Source organism: Berghia stephanieae, chromosome 3 (assembly GCF_034508935.2).
Source record: "Berghia stephanieae isolate SIO BIC M18660-M18661 chromosome 3, UCSD_Bste_1.3, whole genome shotgun sequence".
Lineage (NCBI taxonomy): Eukaryota > Metazoa > Mollusca > Gastropoda > Nudibranchia > Aeolidiidae > Berghia > Berghia stephanieae.
This window is the reverse complement of record NC_088362.1, coordinates 88454856-88474855: the sequence shown is the minus strand read 5'-3', so window position 1 is coordinate 88474855 and position 20000 is coordinate 88454856. Positions and strand designations below refer to the sequence as shown.

Sequence of the window (20000 nt, the reverse complement as noted above, 5' to 3'; positions counted from 1 at the left end):
TATCTTTTCTTCAATCATTATTATCAGCAATATTTGCGTATTCGACAAGTAGAAGTGATAGGTTTAAGTGGGATGCTCCCCCAAATGTAAACATCTCAGTCACGAGCATAATCGACATTTTATTGTTTAATATAAAAGAATGAAATAAACGATGACTCTAAATTCAAGGAATGTTGAGGGTGGTGGCGCTGATGTAGGTGAAGGTGATGGCGATAACAAATCTATAACAACATCAATAATAATAATAATAATAATAATAATAATAATAATAATAATAATAATAATAATAATAATAATAATAATAATGATGATCATGATGATAATAATAATAATAATAATAATAATAATAATAATAATAATAATAATAATAATAATAATAATAATTAAATAATAATAATAATGATGATCATGATGATATAATAATAATAATAAGTAATAATAATAATAATAATAATATAATATAATAATAATAATAATAATATAATATAATATATAATATAATAATGAAATAAAATAACGACAGACGAGGACGATGTGAAGATGAGATGATGGTGATGATGATGATATGATGATGATGATGATGATGATGAGATGAGATGATGAGATGATGAAATGAGATGAAAAGGAAAAAAGGAGAGGAAGAAGAAGAAGAAGAAGAAGAAGAAGAAGAAGAAGAAGAAGAAGAAGAGAGAAGAGGAAGAAGAAGAAGAAGAAGAAGAATAAAAGAAGAAAATTGTGATTATGATGTGATGATATTATGAATAATAAATAATAATAATAATAATAATAATAATAATAATAATAATAATAATAATAATAATAATAATAATAATAATAATAATAATAACGACGATGATGACGACGACGATGATGATAATCAATAATAAGCACTATCATCATCACTCTAGGTGAGAAGCGATGGCAACCAGGAATGCATCCTAATTTATGCCATTCAACTGACAATTCAAAACAAGAATGCTTTGAATGTGTCAGTCTTGGACCCCTGCATGTCCATGTTACGCGTTTGTGTAAATTAATCACAAGTTTTACCCGCCAAAACAATCGTAACGGAAACACAGAACTGTGTGTAAACTTTTAATTATTACAGTTAATTGATGGTATGCGTTTGCGTAAAATACTTACCAATTCTGTCTGTCAGCTCAATCGTATCACACCCACAGAACGATATGTCAATCATTTACGTTTATCGTCTCCTCTCTGGAGATAACCAGTACTTGGCTGACGGACGCCGACTTCAAACATTAAATTGATGGTATGTGTTTAAGTAAAATAATCACCAGTTGAACCCGTCAAGACAAAGACAATAAACAAAAAACGAGTTTCTCTAAAAATATAATAGACCCTCTATATTTGAAACATATAATAGATAGCACCTTTCAACCGTGATATCTCGAACCACATCAATTCTGTCAAGTGTTTGTGTGTGCTTAGGACCCCTTGTAAATCGCTTTGAGAGAATTCAGTGGATATTTCCCTGGCTAAAAACCTAAAGTCTAGGGCTCCAACCGATATGGAGATTTTTCAAACGACAAATTAAACATTTAATTGAAAATTTTAATCGCCGTTACCAAGTCATTTCTTTGGGCGATATAAATAATACTCCATCACAACCCTCGACCGTTTCCATCAGAGTATGTCCATCCAGGTGAGATAAATGATTATTGATAGCCCACCTTGGACACAAAATTTAAAAGTAAATGTTAAAAAGTGGGCTAAAACCGGGACTTTTAGAATAGAGCATTACCTTATCCATTCCGCCATTTTGCCACTTAAAAAGATATTCACCCCCCCCCCCCCCCCTCTAAAAATAAACAAAAACAAAAACAAAACCAAAAAAAAAAAAAAAAAACATGCCAAAACTTCATTAGGGGGATGAGTGGATTGTAAACGTTTTTCATGTTTTCTAATCCAGCTTGGAAAAACAACACCTTTATTTCTCTAAACTAGAGTGTGTTTCTGGTTATGTGTTTATCTCAAACTCTTGACAAATCCACGTGGCCAAATATTCGATAGCTGTTAGATCAACAGTAGTAAAAACAATCCACCTATCCCTCTATTCGGCAACTGGTCCGCCTGTTTAACGTTTATCCATCCATACATCAATTCTGCTATCCATTCTTCAGTTGGTCCGCCTATTGCTCTGACAATCCCTCCATCCATCCACCTATTGCTCTATCCATCAATCAATTCAGCATTCCAGTCCCTACAGCTAGTCATTAATGCATCCACCCATTCATTCATTCATCCATATATCCATTCTTCGATTCATTCATCCACCCATCCACTCATCCATCACTCCACCAATCCACCTATCCATCCTTCCATCCATCTATCTTTTCTCAACTTGAGTGGGTCTGTTTGTCAATTCATCCAGCCATCCAACTATCCATCCACCCACACTTCCATCCATCTATAGTTCCATCAATTCATTCATTCATTATTAATTCATCCAATTTCGTATATATTCATCCTCAACATTTGATTATGATTAATTCATAATAAAAAATTATGAGCCTAATATGTGATGTGAATTAATTGGATTGAGACAATGAGTGACATTGAATTTCTGATAATTGCTCTTTTATTTTAAAAGCTGGATTACTGTAATGCTCTGTTATTTGGTGTCTCGGAAAATAAGCTCAGTCGGCTGCAGAGGGTCCAAAAATAGTCACTAAGATTGGTCTTTCGAAAGCGAAGGTTTGGCTCTGTGACACCTCTCCGTCCAATACTACACTGGCTGCCTGTGAGATAAGACTCAAATCAAAGCATGTGTTATAGTAGTTTATCGCTGTCTGGACAAGACTGCCCCTCCATACCTTAGAGAACTCCTAAAGAAATATTCGAAAACCCGATCTTTGTGTTCCTCCAATGACACCATCCGTTTGGCATTCCGCGCATTCGTACAAAGGCGGGAACAAGGTCCTTTTCTCATTTTGGCCCGTCTGTTTGGAACACCATTCGCATCAGGTATTCCAAATTATTGTCTTTGTTCAAGAAATCCTTGAAAACATTTATTTTTAGATGTCATGTATTTTCTATGATATTATATCGTGTTGATGTAAAGCACGACCAAAAACCTCATGGTTGAGGATACCGTGCGCTTTATTGAGTCCATTATTATTATTATTATTATTATTATTATTATTATTATATTATTATTATTATTATTATTATTATTATTATTATTATTATTATTATTATTATTATTAAATTATTATTATATATATATTATTATATTAATTAATATTATTATATTATTATTATTATTATTATATTATTATTATTATTATTATTATTATTATTATTATTATTATTATTATTATTATTATTATTATTATTATTATTATTATATTATTATTATTATTATTATTATATATATATTATTATTATTATTATTATTATTATTATTATTATTATTATTATTATTATTATTATTATTATTATCATATTATTATTATTATTATTTATTATTATTATTATTATTATTATTATTATTATTATTATTATTATTAATATAATACAATTTTGCCATATTATAACGTAACATTTGGAAAATAAGCAAGAACACTTTAAAGATGGTTCTGTATACACCTTATTGGAATCTCAAAAGGCTTCCAGAAGGCAACGACAAAAGAGGTGTATTTTCACTTTGGCCAGAAAACTTTCACTTCGATTAAGACCGATTAAGATGGCCCACAAATAGGCTTCAACAGTTGTGACGTCACTTCCCTCGGCGTATTGACGCATTGTACCTTACTAACTGGTTCAAAACTATCGGAGCAATGATGGGCGCCCTTATGTAATACTTCTCCGACGGGCATAAAAGTGTATCCAGAGGAGAAAAACATAAATCTGTTAATGTTTTGACTTTTATACATTCTGATGACACAAGAGAAAAGGTTCTAGCCAGCATGAAGAATAAAAAGAACCGATTTTCTTTGTTAAGAACCAAGCTGCTCGTTGCTGGGCGGACGTGACATCAGACTATTGAATCCTATTGTTCAAACGCGAGACTTTAGGGAAACGTTATTTTGAGACTCATGGCTCAGTTGGTAGAACACTCGCTTCACATACAAAGAGATCCCGGGTGAAGTCAATATTTTGTTTTCAGACCCTCCTGTCCTCCCAACATTGATTGTGTCGCTGGACCAATTTGATCTGACGAAAAGTACTTTGCGTTGGACGAACGTGCTATCCAAAGGGTAGCAAGACATTTCTATTGTCAGTTCGGCGCTACAAAAACCGGAATAAAATCCAGCCCCATGGCTCTGAATGACAAATATATGTTAAAAGACATTTTGAGACTATAAAAGTTGGGGATCGTAATCTTCTTCATTGGTGTTATTCATTTCTAGGCAAAAAAATTATATTCGTAAAATGCGTTTTGTCGCTGTACGGCAATAATGACGTATTGATCTCATTTCAAGTCTCGACTATCTGTTAAAAAAAAGGAAAGAAAATATCACCCTTGTAACAAAGTCCGGAAACATCTCATTCAAACCAAAACCACGTAGAATACCGAGTCGACCATTGTCACTGTCCTCGTCAAATAATTCACTGACGGATGAATAGAAGAAAACGTATGTGGTCAAATGATGCAAATACATTGAAAGATGTGTCTACAGAAATATATAATAATAATTAAAATAATAATAAAAAGTGATATTTAGTCTAATTGCATTCATTAGTACACTGTTAGTAACATAATGTAACATTTCATCTACTATTTCTCTCTCTCTCTTCCTCCTCTCTTCTCTCTCTCTCTCTCTCTCTTCTCTCTCTTCACTGCGATAAACAAATTTCTTTCGTTATTGTCAAAAATGTGATAGTAGTCCTCAGAGCATAGCATGCAGCAGATACGTTATACAAAGACATAGCACGTTCACATTGGATGACGCAGTCGTCGCAAGTACTTCCAGATCACAACCACTATCTGACAACGGAGGGGGGTCAGAAAAGATCTCAACTGCTGGAATCGATCTCGGTCCTTAGCGTGTGAAAGAGTGCACATCAACGAGATACGGACCCAGATTAAGTGGGGTAGAATATTAAGAATGTAATCTACTAAGGTGGAAAAATCAGCAGTATAATCGAACTTTGGACGTAAGTATTATATATAAAATATAACTACAAATTGATACTATCTATCTATATAATTATCTATCATAAATTATTATCTATACTATCTATCAATAATCTATCAATAATCTAATCTTCTATCTATCTATAAACTATCTATCTTCTATCTATTACATCTATCTATCTAACGTTATTATACTATCACTCTAACATCTATCAGTATTATCTATCTATTATCTTCTTCTTCTCTTCTCTCTATCTTTCTTCTATCTCTATCTATCTATCTATCTATCTTCTATCTATCTATCTATCTTCTTCTCTATCTATCTCTTCTCTATCTATCTTATCTATCTTTATCTATCTATCTATCTATCATCATATCTGATTATCTATCTATCATTAATCTATCTATCATCTATCATATCTATCTATCTATCTATCTATCTATCTATCTATCTATCATCTATCTATCTATCTATCTAGTCTATCTATTATCTATCTATCTACTATATCATCTACATCTATCTATCTATCTATCATCTACTATCTATCTATACTATCTATCTATCACTATCTATCTATCTATCTATATTATCTATCTATCTATCATCTAATCTCTACTATCTATCTATCTATCATCTCATTATCACACTATCTACTATCACTATCATCTCTATCTATATCTATCAATCTTACTATCTTCTATCTATTTCTATCACACTATCTATCACTATATCATCTATCTATCTACTATCTATATCTATTACATCTATCTATACACATCTCTACTAACTATCTATCTATCTATCTATCTATCTATCTATCTATCTATCTATCTATCTATCTATCTATCTATCTATCTATCTATCTATCTATCTATCTATCTATCTATCTATCTATCTTATACATATCTACCTATCCATGTATCGATTCCCCCCCCCCCCCCCCCCCCCCACCCACCCAATCCCCTCATTTCCCATCACATTCTCACGTCAACTTATTTTGTTCATACCTTGCTTGCCATGTTCTCTGTTTGCCTCTGTTTCTACATGTATGTTCGTCTGCCATCTGTCGATCTACCTCCATTCGACGTGCACATTATAGTTGCATGTCTGATAACCAAACGCAATTATGAATGGGCCTGGATTAACATTGTTCTGATGCAGAATAATTTTCGTTGGTTTGGGAGTGTTTACATTTCAACATTGATCCCATAATAATTTTGGAAATCTAACTTGCAAATTAAGCACAGCTCGCTAACTTTCTATCACACACACACTCACTTACACACACATACACACACACAAACACACACACACACAGCCTCTCTTTTTTTTTCTTTATATTTCTATCAATGATTTTTAACTGTATAAATTTCATTCCCAATTTACGATTTGAAAATTAAATTTGATTTAACAAATTAAAGGATAAAATCCAGTAATCTTGATTAAATAAAAACTGGTAGAAGTCATTTCTTTACTTAATTCCTCTTTACTCCTGAAGCAGCATACCCACAACAGGTGTCTGCCATCCTGATCTAAACTTTGCTTTTTTCTGCTGCTTCATTGCTGACGTTTACTAGTTGAACTCTTCACGTGGTAGACGCCTCCCTATTAACTTGTTAGGAGGTTCATTTTTTCGAGATCCTCGCGGGTTCCAGTAATGAGTGCATGAATTATCTACAAAATTCAGTCCCTTGATTGGTGAACAAATTATAAAAGGGAACAAAAGTGTCATGTCAAAAAACAGGAAGTGTAAAACTACTCTTCCGGAGGACTGAATACACACTTTGTGTAATTGATCTTCTGGTTTCGGAGTGATGGCATCTTATTTTCGAGTTTAAATATATGCTGGTCGTCAATTAAGATCATCAAACCCGCTCTTTTACGTCCCGTAATATTATGAATCTGCCTATACATCCTGCTACTAAAATATTTATGCCACCGTATGATTCAATATGTAAACTATTCAGTATTATTAGTCCCCCGAAGGACTGGTTACATACACACAACCAAGGAGTTGGAACCGGAAGAGGAATTGTGTGAAGTCATGACTTAGAGGGTATATTTAAGACTTCATTTTTTTAAAGCTGATACTGTCAAGTGAAAATGGCAACGAATTCCATACCATAAGACCACATGAGGAGGAGGAGAAGGGGGGAATCAGTAGATATGTATATTATTATAATCAAGTGAACAATACTTTGGTCATTTCATTTTTCGGATCTTTAACAATCCTTAATATTTTTTCCTTTTTCCATTCTTTCCTTTTTGTTGGGGGGGGGGGGGGGGGGGGGGGAGAGGGGTGGGGAGAGGGGAGGGGGGGAATTCCCTTTAGAACAAGTGACTTTCAACAATATTGTTCCACCATGTTCGACTCTTATTCTTAATACGTGTTTATGTGTATTTGTTTCGGACAAGAGGGGGGAGCGTGAAGTGGTCGAGTGAAGTGGTCGAATGGTTAAGGCATTGCAATGTGAACAGGAAGGTGCCGGGTTTGAGCCCCACTCCAGGCACTTTCATTTTTTTCCTTGGGCAAGATTATTAACCGCCAATTTTCTCACTTGGACAACATGGGTGATTCCTGTTGACATAAGACATCTTGTTTGTTGAATTATCTATATTCCTTCGTGGAATGCCAAAGCGACGATATCTTACGATGTCGTGGCTGAAGGGCATAATTTGTTTTAAAGGTGCATTCTTCTCTTTAATTCATAGTTACTTTCATGTTCTAAGACTGTTTGTTGGGTCGCATGTTTGTTTTGTTTTTGTTTTTTTTTTGTTTTTATAGATTTTTTGTTTGTTTTTTTTTTTCATGTTTATATTTTCTTCAAGTTATTCATTTTAGACTAACATCATCGAATGATAATATATTGATAATATGATTTAAAGTTATATCATTAAAGATCAGATACGCTGATTTGACGACAAAGGACTGTAATATGGCTGGGTGATCGATCTCCTGTGCCCCTATTTAAGCGTAAAGTCTGGCCAACGAATCATTTACTTTATCGCTTTACATGCGCAGCTAGGCTTTATTCTAATCGGTTACCATAACCTACCGGTTTCTCGTGTTGCATTAACAACGAAATGAGTTTGGGAAGGGGGGGGGGTGAAGATACACACACACACACACACACACACACACAATATATATATATATATATATATATATATATATATATTATATATATATATATATATATAATTATAATATATGTGTGTGTGTGTGTGTGTAGAGAGAGAGAGAGAGAGAGAGAGAGAGAGAGAGAGAGAGAGAGAGAGAGAGAGAGAGAGAAATCTTCAGTGAAGCCCTGGTCCCATTGCTGTTACAATTCCCTTTGAGAAAACCTTAAGCTCTGTACTTATAAACGCGAGTCCACGAATTCATCGTACTCAATGCGTTCACAACGTTATCCCCAAACAGGTCATACGGAATCAACTTACATCCTATACAGTACAAATCACATGTTAGGCGTTCTTAATGTATTATCAATCCTAAAGTATCCGCACGGCTTATAGCTAGATACTCATTCACACCTGAGTCAAGTAGTCTTACTCAAAAGCACACAACGCCAAAAGCACAGTTTTGTTACCAATACGGTATATGACCACCCCTACCATTGTTTGCTTTTGTTACAAGACGAGAAGGCTCAACGATTATATTTGACGTCCTGGTGCGAAAGAGATAACTAAAATTAACCTCGATAGGTCTCAGGTTTGAGAGGTTTTTTTATTTTTAAATTCATCGATATAATTAAAAGGACGAGTTTTCTTGTCATTTTTTAAAAATACGCGTCTCTCTAGAATACGGCAATATAAACTGGTTAGATCTAAAGTAAAATTGGTCGAAATTTCAAAGTTTGAGAAAGATTGCGAACGATGATTAATTCTTCTTGATCTATTTTATCATAAATTCAAATAAAATTTCATAGCTTTGATGTAAAAGTGAATTTTTAGTATGCCCGCCACCCCGCCCCACCCCAATCATACTACTGGATTGAAAAGGCGGACCGCAAATGTTCAATCTCACCGTTAAAGGGTTAAAACACCAGATTTTATTCTTGACTTAGGATTCTTATTTTCAACCCCGTCAAAACCGCTCACCATGATTTCCTCTTCATTTCAACCTTCCTCTGAAAGGTAGTCGATATCAACTTACTGAAAACGAATCACAGTATGTCAGCCTTAAATGAATGTAGTTTTGGTAACCTTTTAGAATAAGACATAGGACAATGATCAGTTTTAGAGTTTCAGAGGGGTCTCATGGTATGTGCGTCGAATGAAAACGAAAATTAGTGTACCAAACAGACCCCCCCCCCCCTCCAGCCTATTTAAAAAAAGATTTTTGGACACCCCCCCCCCCCCCCATTCCCCCTTCACCTCATAGCTTATTTGCACTGCCCCCCTCCCTGCCCCTTCTATAAATTTCAGCTCACAAAGTGTGCCGATCAAAATACACCAAAAGGGAAACAAAAAATATAAAGAAGAATAAGAAGAAATAAAAAGTAAGTGTGTTATCGAAATAACATCGCAATATATAAGTATGTTGCCGTCAGAATCGTCACTAAAATAGAAAATGCCCAAAGTGTGCACCCCCCCCCCCCCCCCCCATCCCTTTTTTAGTCAAATTACACAAAAAAACCCTCTTTCCCTTTATTCGATACACTAGAAGAGAGAAAATAGGGGGGGGGGGGGGGGGGGAACAGCACTTTCAAGCCATTTCCAGTGACAGCGTAGCCTGCGTCAGGTTAAACCCTGACACTACCCAAAAAAAAAATTACGTTAAAATACAAGACCAAACCACCGAAAGAAAACGAATCGTGAGTACTGGCGCTAGAACCGTAGCCATCGTTAACTTATGGCCCGACACTAGAACTCTCTAAGACATAGTTTGACGTGATTTTTTTAGGTTTGTGTAGCTTCTGGTGAGTTATCGTATATAGAGCTCAAGGACACAAGTTATTTCATTGCTTGAACTATTGATTGCATACAACTCACGATTTGTTTTCTTATCTGGCCAAAGACTTGTCTTTTGACTTCACTTTTGGTCAGTGTCGGGCTAGATAGTTCGAAGATGACGTCACTCAGGTCTTTGTTATTTTTGTTTGCCATCCGCGTTTATGAGTAATGCTCACTGAACTGCATTAACCCGACTATAAACGTTCATGGATACACACAGTTTTGTGTGTTGGTCCGTTATACTTCAGGATGGCAAATGTTATGAGCTTCTTAGACAAGCGCATACTATCTATAAGTTAACGATGGCTACGGTTATAGTCAAGACCCATGGGACCGTTTGTTTCCTTGAGAACTGCTAACGACGACTCAATGGATGATGCATTTACAAAAAAAAAAAACGACGTCAAAATAAAAGTCCTTGGGCTACTAATACTAGTATTAGTTACCGAAAGCTGCAGTGACAGTGAGAGAGACATAAGTGTGTATTACAACTCAGACACCCAGACCACATGTGACACACGTGTTAGAATGAGCGACGTTATTATATTATTTAATGATATAAAACGTGACGGTGATGATTTACATAGTAAATAAAAGTTGATAAAATCTATACACGAAATAAATGTCATTCAAAATTTAAAAATCGCACTTCTCATACTTTCTCGCTTAATTAAATCATTGCTGAAAAATATTTCGCGTAAAAGGTATTTCCATTCCGTGACATTGTAAATATCTAATAGAACGAAGTTGACGTCACTCACTTGGGTCTTTGTTATTGGTTTGTTTTTTTTTTTGGCCATCCATGTTTGTGAGTAATTCTCACTAAACTGTATTAACCAGACTATAAACGTTTAAGGTTAGCCTCCACATAGTTTTGTGTGTGTTGGTCCGCTATATTTCCGGATGGCAATGATGTGAGCTTCATAGCCAAGCGCATACTATCTTTTGGGATGATTCTGAATTTAGATAAAAACAATTATTAAAGCAAAGTCTAAATAAACATAATATATCTAGTTGAATTCCGGATAGTCAGTCTTAAGAGCCAACTCAATAGGGAGGATAAAAGCGGGCATTTTAGCAAAATATTCAGCTTGCGCACCAGACAATTCCTCGATTCCTTAACCAGTTAACTGCTGTACTATGTAAAAACTTTTTTTTTAAATTTGGCCAGAAAACTCGTCCTTCAAATATTTAGACCTGTAAATGAGCTCTATAAAAATTGACTGAAACTCTTCGACAAACTGAAGATTCAATTATTTTTTTAAAAATAAGGGCATCATTGGAGAGGAGAGTGATAAATACAATACATTAAAATAGTGGGTGTTATTTCTTACTGGAAGTCTGACTGCCATAATTTGATGTAGAAAGAATGCTAAATAAGCATGTCATTCATATAGGTAAAGATGACTTCATCAAAGTCATATTCCTGCCTCTGGAATTTTTTTGACATAGTCAGAAAAATAATCACCATTATCACCTTTAACTTCTAGCCATGATCTATTGAATTTATTCCTCACATCTTTAATCGATGCTCGACAAGTCTGTATTGCGATCCACGAACAGCTAAGCCATTGTGAGAACATTAGAATAATGTAGCAATGAGCAAACTTGATTTTCAATCAGTAAATGACAGAAAAAAAAACTTAAATAAATATGACTTCTGGCCAATACACTGAATTATTATTCAGTAGAAGTGAATTATCAAGAAGAAACATCGGCAGGCGTAGGTAGCGGAAAAATTCAAAGAATCGAAATGAAGGTAAATCGCCACAAAACAGCAAGCTCGCTTGGGCTTGAGCAAAACAATGGCAGAAAACGTCCTGATTTGCACGGGAATTAATTAGACTACTTACCATTGTTCCTTATAATCAGGTACTCAATCAGTGAAGAAACGGTCAACCAGTTTGTTTACAACGTGAGGCAATCGAAATGTGCTTGTGGCAATCTATCCTAACTTTCGATTTGAAGGTGTCTACATAACATTCGCAATTTACTTTATCATACTTTTGAGACTCGCCAGGTAAATGTGGTCAATTTTGGCTTGGATGAAACAGTGAAATTTATCGCTCGGTGGCTCACTTAAAATTGGCTACAGTTGGGATCACGACGGGTTTGGAAAGTGAAAAAATAATTTAACGAAGGATGTGTGAAAATACCCAGGGATGTGTTCAGACACGCCTTTTATAAAAAGCGTCGCTTAGTCTTGGCAATATATACATCGTTAAAATAAACGGTCCCCATGAGCTATGCGTAGCGCTGTGGAACACTCCTAATTACTTTACGGTCATTCGACTACGATTTGTGAATTCTTTCTTTTTTTTTATTTCTTTCTTTCTTTCTTTGCTTTTTTTAAATATTTGAATTTGACAAATTGACTGATTTCAGTTAATTGACTGAGAATTTACAGGTCTAAATATTGAACCCATTAAATGGCCTTCAACTTAGCAAAACGTCTCAAACCAGAGACCAAAATAACTACACAACAGAGAGATGATTTACAAGGGAAAAAAATCATCTCCCAAAACGAATTATACATTTGACTGTTTCCCTCTCAACCAGGGTATCCGGCTAGGGCCAGGACAAAACCAAATAATCTCTTTCCCAAGACAAAGACAGAAAGCAAGTTGCAAAACAGATATAGGGGGAAAGAAGACACAGTAGGTACCTCCCTGCCAACTATGCGAGGTCAGGAACCCCATCCAGGGAGTGCGGCAGTCAAATGGTTAACTACCATTTAAATAAATTGGAGCTTTCGCTGTCCTAGGTTTGGGGCAATGCCCTCTATATTGCCATGGGTTGGGGCAATCAGTGAGTGGGCCACTCACTCTAACATTGGAATCTGCTTGATCCGAAATGAATACTATAACGGCCAACAAGACCTACCAATGGAAAAGCTCTCAAAAATTACTGCCATGATTGATCTGAGAAAAAGGGTTGTATAAAGTTTTACCTGCAAAAATGTTTCGTTCCACTTTATGTATGTCAAATTTAAAGAATGACGATATAAATGATATACGATTGAGTAAAATGCTTACCACTTTCCACAAAACAATCGTAACCAACTCACAAAACAATGTGTAAACTTAAATGTGTAGTCTATTGGAAGTAATTACGTGCTCGTAACTTACCACTTACTTATCTCTGACGGTCATAAAACAATAAGAAAGAGATGAGGGATGCCGAAGTCATTCTTTCTCTTCAATTCATAATTTGGCTTTTGCTTCATCGATGTTATAAACAGTTTGTTTTGCAGTTTTTTTAATATATTTTAAAAATTGAAATCATCTTTATCATTGGCCGTTTATAAGGGAAAATGCCATATTAAGGAACAATCAAATTACAAAACATCTTTCCCAATTAATGGGTTCAACAAACCGACTGTCCAATTGCCAAAGCGCGATTAAAATTAATGTCGCGAACAATAAGGTGTAGATGATGATTAGTGTTAAAGGATAATCCTTCCTTTATAGTCTCTACTGTACACTGCAACGATCAAAGACTTGAACACAATGTGGATGACACTTTGGGATTAAAGTTATTCGGTAGATTAGTCTTATTGAGATGAAACTGGAAATGAAAGGGGTCGATAACTTAATTATATCGTGCTTGAATATTTGTAAAAGTCAACAAGCCCCAGTGAATGACATGATGAATGATAATGAACAAAAATAAAACTATTTTTCAAAAACAAGTATTCAAAATCTTGTGACTTAACTAAAATTGACATTATACACGGGCTTGATCACGATTTTCAGTTGGCACAAAAAAAACCCACTCTGAAGGTTAACATTTGTGACCCACCGTTTGAAAATTGTATTATGTCGGGATAAACCCGTTGCTGGAAATTCTATTTATAGCCAGAGTGATGAAACTCGGGCTTAATTTCTCTTCGTTATAGTGGAGAAAAATGAATACCATTTCTAGAATTGCAAAAGACTCGTGTATTTCATATGCCTTATCATTTTAGTTCAACATTCACTTGTCGGGGTTCTATTCATCCCGACATCATACCGTTTTGAGACAAAAGGTCACATTTGATCTTGAGAGTCGAAATAGTTTGTTTATAATAAAACTAGGTGGTAACCACGACCACATTCATCATCATCCCACCTATGGTTCGATACAGAATAATATTATACCGACGCGAACCGTCGTATAATCCCAACAACAAAAAATATCATCACCAATGGCATGCATCATTAGAGCCCCGCAGCGATTGAGATGACTTCCAACTTTCAACCCTCACTGACGGGATTCGGATGTCACATTATTGAACCCCGTTTCAGCCTTTTTAATTCCTCAAAAAAAGCAGAAACAATTTTGTAATTTGGATTTTCATTGCAGCCCAAGTCAATCGTTTAACTGCTAACTTGGAGTGGGGGGGGGGGGGGGGGGGTGTTTGGATATGGATTTAGTCTATCATCATTATTTAAAAAAATTATGATACAAATTATGATTTGTAAGAAATTTTGTCTCGATGAGATAGGGTTAAATGGACCAAAAAAAAGTGCAAAACATAATCTAGACTTTGACAGGGAATGCCAGCAATTCTAAGGATAACATCAATACATGATCAAACGTAGGGATAAATCCAGAGCCCTCACACACCATTTTACATAACCACAGACATAATCTCCCCCAAGCCACAACCACCACCAGTCAGTCTACCGTTCAAACGAGCGTTATACAACAAAACTCTTGGCTATTAACCATTACGGGCAGGTGAAAATTGAAACCGTGAGCTCGCACCTAACCTTCCAAGTAATTCTGAACCAGCCACCAGATATTTCGTCGTACAGACCTGCAAACCCCTTGTTATGGAAAATAGTAAACCAGAAGAAGAAGAAGAAGAAGAAGAAGAAGAAGAAGAAGAAAGAAAGAAAAAGCGAAAGAAAGTAGTCCAAAGTAAGCAAAGTGTGGGTTAATAATCTTGCCTAAGTAGACAACAACAACAACCAAAAAAAAAAAAAAAAAAAATTAAAAATAAAAACAACAAAAAAAAACAAGGGCCTGAAACGGGCTCGAACCTAGCACCTTCCAGTTTAAAATGCAATGACACTCGGTCGTTATGAATAGTTTACAACAACTCCCCCCCCCCCCTCCCTGGTGTGGGATACATGAGAATATCGGTGGGGGGGGGGGGGGGGGTATTAAAAATCTAAATTATCAACCTTGTGTGCAAGCTTGTTCAATCTTATAAAATCTCCTTTTCTTCAACTATGCTTTCGTGGCAGAAAACTCAGTGGCCAAAATGAAAATAATGTGTTTTGTCATAGTAAGCAGAGTTGGGGGGCCAGTGCGCTTACTGTTATACCACCTAATCCGACATTTACCAGGTAAATTGAAAGAAAAGCAGGAAATTGAATGATAGACTCCAATCTACTCACATCAGCACTATAATAATCAAAACACCCAAAAGTCACTATATTGAAAAACCAACATTGTGACAAATGTCTCAATCTGGTAACAGTAATATGTCCGGGTGACTTGCCGCGATAAATTTAACTTCAAATCCAAATCTTGAATCCGTACTCCGGAAAGACATGGATTTAAAAATTTGGCCAAAAAAAACTCGTCGTTCAGACATTGATCGATTTAAATGACCCTCATCTTGGAAAAAAAAATCTCAAACGAGTGGACCCAAGATTATCTGACCTACATTTTAAATACGTGTTTTTCCAGGGTATGGCAGTTAAACTGGTCAATATTTAGTGGTTTAATTTAGTAGAGTGAAGGTAACAAAAGAAACCAAAGAAATTCAGTATTCTGATCATTCGTTTTAATTCAAGTTTCGAGTGTCTTCATCTTGTTTTACACAACAAGAAACGATATTGATGACGTGGATCACATTAATATGAAATAAATGAGGGAAATTGAATTTTCTAGCCTTAAATATGAAACTATGAGTTTATTTCCCACCGTTATGGTAGAGAACGAATGATTGTTATGGTAGAGTACGAAGTGTACTTATATGCAGGTCTGATACCCCAAATTGTTATGGTCTCCTTGTTGTAATGGAAATACTCTCAAACCAAAGCACAATACTGTCCGTAAGAACAATGTTGAAACAGGCCTATACTTTCGACCTGTAAATACGTGCACGTTGTTAGAGTATGAATAACATTTATCGCAGTGTAACAAATGATAACGTCCTATTTCTCGTCTTTTTATCTCTAAATTAATTCCCGACAAAATACAATGTTCTGAGGAAGTGGGTTACATATCATAGTAAATTTATATGCTTTCCCCATGTGCAATGAGCTTTAAATGAATTTATTTACGTAATCGTTGTCTTTTGTTTTCTCGTCTTATTAAAATCAAACAAAGAAACAAAAACAAAAACAAAAAACAAAACGAGATAATCCCAAGAAAAAAAGGGAAGTTAGCAGTTGGTAAACTGAAATTTGTTCACTAATCATCGTATAAATAACAAAAAACAAAAACAAAAAAACAAAAAACAAAACGATAATCCAAAAAAAAGAAGTTAGCAGCTCTGGAACTACAGTCCACTATCGTAAAACAAAACAAACATAACAAAACAGATCACAATCAATAAAAAACGCAATCACATCACGCTACATCCATGTTCTTCTACAAATATCGTTCTTCTCCAAATGTCTATTTCTCCTCATTCTTCTTCTTCTTGGTGTTTTGTTCATTTCATCCAAAAATCCTTTTCTACTCACATTGAGAACCGCCGCGTGCGCGAGCAAAGACGATTTAATGCCAATGACTGCGAGCGCGCTGATGGGAGCCAGTTAGTCAGTGGAGCGTTTACTAGTTATCTCGCCAGCACCTATTGTATATATTCACAATGTAAAGTGTTGAGCAATGATAACAAAAATAAATTAATGAAAATAATAAGAATAATAACACGAAAACGCAAAATATTGTATCTGGTTTTTTTTTTTTTTAAAGAAGCAGAATAGAAAGCTGAGGACTGGAGTGAGTGCGTGATTTCTTAAAATGCATTGTGCTTTTGATATTACTGTTCTTCCAAACATGGTGAGTAAGGCTTTCACGAACTATTCCATTGTGTAAATGTATAATTAACGATAATAATAGCAACGTTAATCATTCATCAAGAACACTATCATAATAATAATGATAATAATAATAATAATTAATAATAATAATAATAATAATAATAATAATAATAATAATAATAATAATAATAATAATAATAATAATAATAATAATAATAATAATAATCATAATAATAATAATAATAATAATAATAATAATAATAATAATAATAATAATATAATATATAATAATAATATATAATATTATTATATTATATTATTATTACATTTATTATTATATTTTTAAATGACGATGATGATGATGATGATGATGATTATGATGTATGATGATATTAATTTAATAATAATACACACATATATAATATAATAATTAATAATAATAATAATAATAATAATTATAATTAATAATAATGTTGATGATGATGACGACGACGACGACGAGTGATGATGATGAAATGAGATGATGATGATGGTGATGATGACAATGATGATGATGATGATGATGATGATGATGATGATGATGATGATGATGATGATGACGAAGTGAAGATAATAATAATAATAATAATAATAATAATAATAATAATAATAATAATAATAATAATAATAATAATAATAATAATAATTAGCCAGGTACTCATTTACACCTTAAGTGCGTGGGATAATTTGTGTAAAATGTCTTTTCCAGGGACACAACGCCGAAACCTCAATTTTTCACGTTCACTATCACTATCACTCATTCGACTACTAATCACGCTTAACATTGCTTATCTTTTGTGCGATCAAGCCAGACTGCAATTACTGTTATCTATCCAGACACTTCTCAAATTCAACGGCGCTTTGCATTCCTGCATTATTAGATTTGGATGACGTAGTTGTGCTTGGTATTCACGACAGATCCCTACCATTAAACCAACAAAATTATAATAAACGTCAGTGCTCTTAATAATATATACCGATGAAGACAACACATGATATCACCATGATAATAATATCACCATGCCTTCATGTGCAGTCAGTCTACCATAAACCTCATAACTTATTATCGGATTTCTTTATTTATTTTATAGTGTTTTAGCAATTCTCTCTTTAAGCCAAATAGAGTAAGGAGTCAATGTCTCGATCTGCAAACGTATACCTCTGCCATAAAAAAATCAGCAAACAAAAAAAAAAAAAAACCCAAAAAAACAGAATAAATGAAAACAAAACAATACAGACAAAACAATTTTTAAAAGCATCAAAAAAAAAAAATAAAATAAAAAAAAAAAAACACAAAAAACAAACAACAACACGTAATCGGTAAAGCACATGAATGCAAAGTCATAGAAAGCTGCTTTTGTCTTTATAAAACAGCATGCGCATTATAATAATGTTTCATTCCAATTATAAAATTAAATAGAAAATCAGTGATATTGATGTCATCGTAAAAAAGTAATGTTGCTACCTTAATCTCTGCCACATCGTTTAGTGGATATCAAATTCAGAATCTCCAGATGCACACATAAAAGGCCAACATTTTATTTACTTTAATTGGTATCAATATAGATATCAAAGAGTTAAATTATTTTCAAAATTAAGGTTGGGAGTCAAATTTGTTCCTTACAGCCCATGTCAATTATTTTGTTTTGCCAACGAGATTGCTAGTAATGAAAAAAATTGTAAAATTATTTTTTTAAAAGATTGATATAGTAGTAACTTCCAAACCTTTTTTAATTAAGGGTAATTATATCACCCATTTTCTCAAATAATGCAGCTATGTGGTCTAGTGGTATGACACTCGCCTTCGGATCGGAGGGTCTTGGGTTCAAGCATCAATCGGCGCATAATTGAGTCCTTGGAAAAGGCTCTTACCCACATTCTCTCACCGTACGTCAGGTGTAAAATGAGTACGTTAATAGCGTTGTCTCTGTCCGAAAAAAAAATGCAATATCGTCTAACAGGTGTCATGTCCCGTCCTACATGTTAAGTGTTGCTGTTGGCCAGGGATCCCTTGTAAAGCGCTTTGAGCACGTTTAGTGGATATTGCGCTATAGAAAAGCTTTATTTAAAAATTAAATATTGGGAATGGCCATCTGGCCGCCCTGTTGCCAGATGTATTTAAGAACACCTACAGACTTTATTACCAAACCGATTTTGATCGTTAATGGTTCAAAAGATTGGTCTCCATCTATGTTTATTTCCAGAATACAGCATTTAAACAAGTAAAATGGATGAGTGCCTGTTCGTAATAGCCTTTATTTCCCTTCAAATATTGCGAGTTCTCCACTAGTATACAAAAAATACACTTGACCTATAAGCAAATGAAACGGGGGGGATTGGGGGGGGGGCGGGGACGATTAGAGTTATCCGAAATTACTTTTTGAAGGACCAGCACCCCCTTCAAAGCAAGAGCGAGCAACTATTAAAATCGTTTAACAATAGAAAAACGGGCATATACGTCGGATCAAGGGCAGTAATATTGTAACGTGGGCAAACTTAAATTTAAAGAATGTGTTTCATTAATTGTCCGTTAATCAATTGCTCAAAAAGGTACGGACATTTATTATTCTTTAAAAAGCGCGTTATTACAAGATTTAATAGGTATCTAGTCTAGGATATACATAAAGGTGTAAGCCGTGAAATTTTGATTAACATTCCTTGGGCAATTATCGAGCCTATTTGAACACAATGTCCCGTTGATGTTGTCTATGGTATAACATTGGGTGGGAGGCAAGAAATTAACTAAAAACTATTACCATTGGCATTATAGATATCATTAATCATAATCAATCTTGCCATCATCATCATCATCATCATCATCATCATCATCATCATCATCATCTCATTCATCACTATCTCATTCATCATTATATCATCATCATTATTATTATTATTATTGTTATTATTATTACTA

The 20000-nt window shown here is 34.3% G+C and overlaps 2 protein-coding genes across 4 annotated transcripts in view; one reads left to right on the top strand and one right to left on the bottom strand.

The window, feature by feature from the left end:
* The window catches only part of LOC144968760 (5-taurinomethyluridine-[tRNA] synthase subunit MTO1, mitochondrial-like), a 195052-nt gene that overhangs the window by 79684 nt on the left and 95368 nt on the right, over positions 1-20000 (bottom strand). The gene's annotated exons all lie outside the window — the stretch shown is intronic.
* The window catches only part of LOC144968756 (uncharacterized), an 89398-nt gene that overhangs the window by 25350 nt on the left and 44048 nt on the right, over positions 1-20000 (top strand). The window contains exon 1 of one of the 2 annotated variants that reach the window (XM_078907405.1): positions 16826-17066. The exons of the other annotated variant lie outside the window; for it this stretch is intronic. The gene's annotated coding sequence lies outside the window, so the exon portion shown is untranslated. Of the gene's footprint in view, positions 1-16825; positions 17067-20000 lie in introns of those variants that run through there. 2 annotated transcript variants of the gene reach the window in all.